Consider the following 8,919-nt stretch of genomic DNA (forward strand, 5'->3'; position numbering starts at 1 on the left):
GACATTAAAGAACAGTTTTTCGAAGACCTAGAACAAGCCTACAGAAGATGCCCCAAAAATGACATTAAAATAGTGCTAGGTGACATGAATGCAAGAATAGGACGAGAGCATGTTTTTATGCCGACTATAGGAAGGCATAGCCTACACAACATCAGTAGCGATAATGGATTACGACTGATAAACTTAGCAGCAGCACTGAACATGACCGTCGCTAGCACCTATTTTGAACACAAGAATATACACAAGGTAACCTGGACCTCCCCTGATTTAAGAACAACTAGTCAGATTGATCACATCTTAATAGATTCAAGACACGGAACGGACATAATAAACTGCAGAAGTTATAGAGGCGCAAACATAGACTCAGACCATTGTTTAGTGATCTCAACACTAAGGGCTAGAATTTCAAACTCCAACAAAGAAAAAGAAATAAATAGAAAGAAATGGAATGTACAGAAGCTGAGAGATGCAACTGTTGCAAAACAGTACTGGGAAAATGTTACCAATAGGTTAAGGAATCAAAGTCTAGGCGAAGAAGACCAGAGAGATATAGACTCATTCTGGAACAGGATAAGGGAAGATATTGAGTCAGCAGCACAAGATGAAATAGGAACAGAAACTTGTACCCGAAAAAATCACTGGTTTGACGATGAATGCAAAGACGCAACACAGAAAAAAAATGAAGCCTATGCAAAAATGCTTACCCGCCGAACTAGAACAAGTATAGAGAATTACCGGACAAAGAGAAGAGAAGAAAAGAAAATACACAGAATGAAGAAACGAAACCACTTAAAAAAGGAACTTCAATATATAGAAAACCTCAACAGAGAGAAAGAATTCAGAACATTCTATAAGAAAGTTAACATCAACAGAAAAGAATTTAAGGCAAACACAAATCAATGTAGAAGTTTAAATGGCGATCTCTTAACAACAAGAACAGACGTACTAAACCGATGGACGGAATATTTTAACCAGATACTTAATATAGAGGAAGAAGAAAACCCGGAAGACGAAAGCTGCGAGGTAAGCGGAGCAGACGAGAGGGAGGAGGATCCACCAACGATCCTGGAAGTTAAAGACGCTGTAAACAAACTAGCCAGAAACAAATCACCCGGAATAGATAATCTCCCAGCGGAATTATATAAAGAAGGTGGCCACGATATCATAATAGCCCTACAGCAGCTTATAAAAGAAATATGGATACAGAAGTCCCTTCCCAATGATTGGAATATTGGAATACTTTGCACCATACACAAAAAGGGTGATATCTTTGAATGCTCTAACTATCGAGGAATTACGCTCCTAAATGCAGCGTATAAAATATTCTCCAATATACTATGCCATCGTATGGCACCATATGCAGAGCGAATAATAGGACAATACCAGGCTGGTTTCAGAGGTGGTAAATCAACAATTCATCAGATTTCAACCCTAAGACAAATTCTAGAGAAAACACTGGAATACGGTGTAGACACGCACCACATATTTATAGACTACAAGGCAGCCTACGACTCTGTAAATAGAAGAGAATTGTTTAGAGCAATGATAGACCTAGGAGTACCAAATCAGTTGGTAAGTTTAACCAAACTAACCCTTGAAAAAGTTGAATGCAAAGTACGAATCCAGGGGGAACTCTCTGAACCTTTTAAAACAAATAACGGGCTACGTCAGGGAGACCCACTCTCCTGTATACTATTCAATCTAGCTTTGGAAAAAGTAATACGTACGTCACAAATCACAACTACCGGTTCAATATATAACAAATCTGTGCAAATCTTAGCATATGCTGATGATATCAATATTGTTGGGAGAACGGAAAACGCAGCACGAGAGGCGTACGTAGCATTAAAGGAAGCGGCTACAAAAATGGGTTTAATAATAAACACCAACAAAACAAAATACATGAAAATAGGTACGCAACCACAAACACTACGGCCACTTGTTATAGAAAATGACGTCATCGAAGCAGTTAACGAATTTGTATACCTGGGAACGCTCGTCAATACTGAAAATGACACTACCGCAGAGATAAACCGCAGAATTTGCACGGCTAATAGATGCTATTTTGGGCTTAATCTCCTTTTTAAATCTACAGTTATATCAAGAAATACAAAAGTAAAACTCTACAAAACAATAATACGCCCAGTCCTAACATATGGTTCAGAAACCTGGACTTTAACAAAAAGTAATGAAAACATGTTAGGATGTTTCGAAAGAAAAATACTAAGGCGCATCTATGGAGCGGTAAATGAAAATGGTGTCTGGAGAAGACGATACAACTTCGAACTCTATAGGATATACCAGGAACCAGATATCGTAAAACACATAAAGATAGGACGTCTAAGGTGGGTAGGCCATGTTATGCGGATGGAGCAAACCGACCCAGCTAGAAAAACGCTCCTTGATAGACCTATTGGTCAAAGAAGAAGAGGAAGACCCAGAACAAGATTCCTAGATAACATCGATGAAGACATGAGAAATATGGAAATACGTGCTTGGCGGAGGAAGGCGATGGATAGGGACGACTGGAGAAAAATTCTTGGGGAGGCTAGGACCCACACAGGGTTGTAAAGCCAAAATGATGATGATGATGATTATTTTCTCATATTACAAAAAGTCTCTAGTATATAGTGAAACTCGATAGGTGGTTTGAGCTTCTGGATAAACAAAAACGTGCTTCAGATATTATAAGCATTGCAATCGTTTCAAAGCGCGTACCTTACTTAATACACTGCTTAAACACCAATTAAAATGAAAATTATCCAATTGCATTCACATCTGCAAACGCTAAAAAAGAAATAAAACAATTTTACGAGGTCGTCAACACGACCCTTTCAGTTACTGGACGCCGTCAAACTTTCATAGGAGACTCCAATGCCTAAGTCGCAAAATAATGGATGAAGTTAACTAAGTAACCGGTCCATTCGGAATAGTATTTAAAAATAGAGGCAGTACTCTAATTAACTTTCTCTCACAGTATCGCCAATATCAGGCTTTCTGAAACTCTGAGGTCGCCATAGATTTTATTGTAAAATATTTAAATACACGATTTTATAATATCTAGATATGTATTTATGCAGAGTCACAATATGGTGCATGTACGACTCTAAATTCTCTTCAGATCCTAAGGATCGGTTGAACTGGTTCTAAACTACGGATTAATAACAGCGAACGATTCCGGAGTAGCAGTCCATACCAGTACAGAACTTGCAATCAAGTTGCAATCACTGCAAACGCTCATTTTTACACTGCGTATGCAAAGTAATCCTCAACGCGTCCAGTAGTACCGCAAACGAAACTACTGACTGTAATATCAAGTAGTGCAGTATTGACGCTCTTCTAATATAGTCAATTGTCACTGTTTCCTACCAATGTTTGCCACTGTAACGAAATTTTAGTTTTTTTATTTATTAAGTGATTGCGTATTTATTCAATGATAATGCTAAAAACTCTCCTCAGGCAGGACAAAGTATTGACAAGTAAGTATTTAATGTGCGAAAAAAAATATGATTATTTTTTCTTCAATTTGGCTTTACGTTTTAAAATTGTAAATGTAATGAACAACCTCTAGGTTTAATCTGCAATGAATTATTGGCCCTGGAGAGTATAAAACCACCAAAATTAAAAAGACATCTGGAATCAAAGGATGTTTCGTATGTCAATAAGCTAAAAGAATATTTTGAAAGATTGTTAAAAATGAATTTTCATACTGTACCTATTGCCAAAAATAAAAAGTTTTTTGCAGAATAAAGGACACAAACAATTGACTTGATAAGGCTCGACGGACAAACAAGAAAAGGGACATAAAGTCAGAGTGAATAATAATTGTCAACATTGAACTTTATAGAATATATAAGGAACCTGATATTTTCTTCTTCTTCTTCCTCTTTACAAGCAATTTTGCTTTTTCATTGGCGGATTAATACTTCTATGGAAGGTTGTCACTCCATCTTTTGCGCGGTCGTCCGATACTTCTTCTGCTGATTGGTGACTTATCTCTTACTATGACGACACGGGTTTCTTCCATTCTACTTATTTGGTTATTCCATTCTTTTTTCTTATTTTGTGTCTATTAATTTATACGTACGTTACATTTTATTCTAGATATATACAAGTCATATACAAGACAGAAAACACAAGAGACTGTAGGAACTATAGAGGTATATCACTACTATGTGTAGCAGCAAAAGTATACGAAACCATAATAGAAAGAAAAATTAGAAAAGAAATAGAACATAAATTAGAGGATGTACAAAGTGGATTCAGGAAAGGACACAACACACAAGACCATATATTTACCATGCAACAAGTAATAGAAAAAGCCTTAAAGAAAAATAAAGAAATACATCCGAGCTTTATAGACATGGAAAAAGCATTCGACTCAGTCAAAAGAAAAGATATATGGGAAAGCCTAAAGAAGAAACAAGTAAGTGAAGAACTGATAGAAGCAACAAAGAGTATATACATGAAAACAACAAATACAGTAAGAATGTTAAATATACAGTCAGAACCATTTGAAACAACCCAAGGAGTTAGACAAGGGGGAAGTCTCAGCCCAGTACTATTCATAAATGTAATAGATGAGATAGTGAAAGAATGTAAGAAAACATTCAAGAAATACTGCATCGGTTGGAACAGAATGCAAATGATAAATGCTGAGATGTGTATATTTGCAGACGACATAGTATTAATTGCGGAAACTGCAGCAAAACTGAAATACAACTTAGAGAAATGGAACCTAGAAGCAAGCAAATACAACTTAAACGTAAACAAAGAGAAGACTTAAATAATGAAAATATCAAGGAAACAAGGGACGGAAGATCAAATAGAAGTAATGATAGACCAACAAAAAATAATACAGACAAATTCATACATATACTTAGGAACAGTAATCAACAACAAAGGAGACATCGAGGATGATCTTAACAACAGAATGGAAAACACAGGAAAACTATTCCAAGCACTAAATAGAGGATTCCTTAATAACAAAGAAATATCAACAAAGACCAAGATGACAATATACAAAACAATATATAGACCTACAGTGACATATGGAGCAGAAAATTGGATATTAAACAAAAGACATCAGAGCAGAATTCAGGCAGCAGAGATGAAATACCTCAGAAGAACGATAGGAGTAAAAAGAACTGATAGAATCAGAAATGAAGAAATAAGAGAAAGACTCAAAATCAAACCGATACTCGAGTCAATCCAAGAGAAAAAATTGGCATGGTTCGGACATCTAACCCGGATGGACAATAATAGACAAGTTAAAAGAGTGTGGGACGCCAAACCAATAGGGAAGAACAGAAGAGGAAGACCCATTAAAGAATGGAACAGTGACATCTCGCAGATACTACAGAGTAAGGGTAAGACTTGGCAGGAAGCAACACAGATGGCATCCAATAGGAAGGAATGGAGAAAGTTCGTTAAGAGCTAGGACACCTCAGAAGACTGTCAAATAGTGTAATGTAATGAATTGTATTTTAAACGGCCCAACACCGAAAGGTACAAATGGGTCTACTGATTAAGTAAGTAAGTAAGTACATTTTATTCTAATGTCTTTAGTTCTCTTTCGATCTCTTAGCGTATTTCCTGTAATTCTTCTCAGTACTCTAATCTTTGCCGTTTTCAGTAGCCTTTGCGTTGTGGCTATGTCAGGTCTTGGTTCTGAGGTGTATGTCATTATTGGTCTTACACTGGCTTTATAAATTCTTAACTTTATCTTAGTGTCAATGTGTCTGTTTTGCCATATAGTGTTATTAAGCCATCCTGTCACTCTATTTGCTTATGGTACTTGATCTCTCACTTCTTTGTCCAGGTCTCCATAACTGGACAGTGTAATTCCCAAGTATTTTATTTCCATCACTTGTTCAATATTGATGCCATCAATTTCTATTTTACATCTGATTCGTTCTTTGCTGACTACTATTGTTTTAGTTTTCTGAGATGAGATTGTTTATATTAAATTCTTTTGCTCTTATGTTAAATCTGTGGACCAGTCTTTGCAGACTATCTTCATCATGGGCTATCTATTGCGTTGTCTGCGAAACAGAGTATTTTGATTTCTTTGTTTTCCATTCTGTATCCTTTTCCTTTGATAACAGTTTTGATGAAATCATCCATGATCAAATTGAAGAGCATGGGGCTCAATGAATTCCCTTGTCTTATTTCGCTACCTATTTCTATAGGTTCTGTAAGTTGTCCATCTATTCTGACTTCCATTTTGTTGTTTTGGTAGATGTTATCGATTGTTTTTATAATATTTAGGGGAACTTCTCTATTATACATCTTTAAGTCGTACTCTGTCAAACGCTTTCTTTAGGTCAATCAGACACATAAATGCTGGTCTATTATACTCTAGTGATTTCTCAGTAATTTGCCTTATAACGAATATTGTATCTATACACGATCTTTCACTACAAAAACCCTGTTGTTCATTTGCTAAACTGAACCTGATATCGTAAAACATATTAAGATAAGACATCTGCGGTGGATGGGGATGTAATGCGGATGGAACAAAATGACCCAGCTAGAAAAATGCTCCTTGATAGATCCATTAGGCAAAGAAGAAGAGAAAGACATAGAACAAGGTTTCTTCATGACATCGATGAAGATATGAAAAATATGGGAATACGTACTTGGCGGAGAAAGGTGATGGATAGGGACGACTGGAGAGAAATTCTTGAGGAGGCTAGGACCCACACAGGGTTGTAAAGCCAAAATGATGATGATGATGATGAATAATAATTGTTGCTTCACTGTGTTGTTGTTATTATTTATTTTGGACAATTTCTTAACATTTTTGCGGTTACATTAACTATCTATATATATTTTTATTGATGTAATTACTGTAAAGATATTATATATAATGATTTTTAATCCTTTTTGGCACGATATGGTAATTATCAACTAAATAATTGACTCTTTTCCATATATGTAAATTACGATCATCTCGTTGCAAAAAATATTTAGACTAGTGGAATAAAATGCCCATAATTTTCTGACACTCAGTATGTGGGAAACTATAGTGTTAAAAATAACTCATGCACCGAGGATCGTTTATTTTGTTCGTCACGTTTGCGAATCTATCAGAATGCAATTTGTGTTAAAACAGTTTATTACAAAACACGTATCTACGATATACAGGGTGTTTCTAAACTAAAAGAGATTATTTTATGAGTACCGAACTGTATTAATTCTTTCACTTTATTATCGTGCAAGGTTAATAATGATAGTGGTATTTAAGACGAAAAACATTTTGACTTATTCATTGATATGCACAACAACCTTAAGAACTAGGCGATTTTTATAGAATAAAATCGTAACATTAACTAATTACAATGATTTTAATCAAAACTCAAAATTAAGTATATACAAAGCTCTTAACTGCTATGAAGTAAACGATGAACAATATTTCTTTATTTCCATCTGTTTTGTGTTTTACTTTTTCAGTCCCCCACCTTCACATGTTTAAGGCCGTCCTTCACCTTATTAATCCTTTCACTATCATTCTAGACCTACCTCTTCTTCTGGGACCGATTAGTTTCCTGGTCATAAATAGTTTAGGCATTCTATTCTCTGCTGTTCTTTTTACATGTCCCAAGAATCTGATCCTTTGCAACTTAAAAAACCTGATGATGATTCTTTGTACGAAGTCATTAATTCGTTGATGGTTTTTACTCCCCGTCTTCTGTCTTCTTTCACCTAAATACATGGTTTAATACTTTTCTTTTTTATCTTTTCAGCGTATTCTCTTTCTTCTAATTTAATATCCATGTCTTGCAGTAATGAAATGTACCTTCAGTATCACTCTTTTGGGAACAAGCAAGAAAGGTCAATAAAGGTGATGGTAAAAAAATTGACATTTACCTGCGCAAAAGAGGCTTCAAATTAACTCGAGCTATACGCAAGCTAAAGTGGAGAACTAAGAACCACTAGACGTGTTTATGCTGGAATTTGAAAATAAAGAAAGTATTGACAGAATATTTAAGATTACCAATACCTTAGGAGTTAAAGTTGCAATTGATGCGATAAAGAACTCTAAATTGATTCTCAGTACAAAAACCGCATAGATGTTTCACATATACTATTAAACACTCCACAATCGAATATACAAAGTCCGCAAACCAGAAGCCTAAGACCTGCCAGTTTCACAGCAAAATTCATCTACGTTTGCTGATAATACAGCAATGATGGCTGTTGGTCTCAACTTAATTGAATCAACAGAAAAATTGGACAAATAATTAAACAAATTTGGTTTATGTGTTACATGGTGAGAATATATATATATATATATATATATATATATATATATATATATATATATATATATATATATATATATATATATTACAGGATCCAACCTGTAAATACAATACATTTTGGAGACAGCTATCTCCTCCACCAATCCTCCTGGTCCAAGGCATGCACCTCCTCCAAACCTTTCGATTCCATCACTCTTCTAATTTCTTTAGCGTCACAGACAAGCTCCCTTCTGTGAAGTTTTTGGGGCCAATGTTCGTCAGGCATTCTCAGTAGGTGTCAAAACATTTTAAACTTCTTCTTTCTATTCTGTAAATGACCGTTTCTGTAGCATTCATGTTGTTTCCTATAGATTCGTTGGTCTTCCTTCCCTGCCGTGAAATTCTAGCACTTCTTCTTAAAAAATCTATTTTAACTGCCAAGAATCTTATCTTTAGGTCTGCATTAATTGTCTATACTTCAGAGCCATAACAAAGAACTGATTCAACCATGGTTTCTCTATCCTTTTTTTTTGGTTCTTTTAGAAATGTTGCGATCCCACCATAAGGAGTTCAGACATCCTACAATTTTACGTCCCTGATTAATTCGGTGTTTGATTTCGGTTTCTTCCAAGCTGTTCTTATCAATGAGTGCACCTAATATTTCCACTTGTTT

Source organism: Diabrotica undecimpunctata, chromosome 5 (genome assembly GCF_040954645.1).
Source record: "Diabrotica undecimpunctata isolate CICGRU chromosome 5, icDiaUnde3, whole genome shotgun sequence".
In the NCBI taxonomy this organism is placed as follows: Eukaryota; Metazoa; Arthropoda; class Insecta; order Coleoptera; family Chrysomelidae; genus Diabrotica; species Diabrotica undecimpunctata.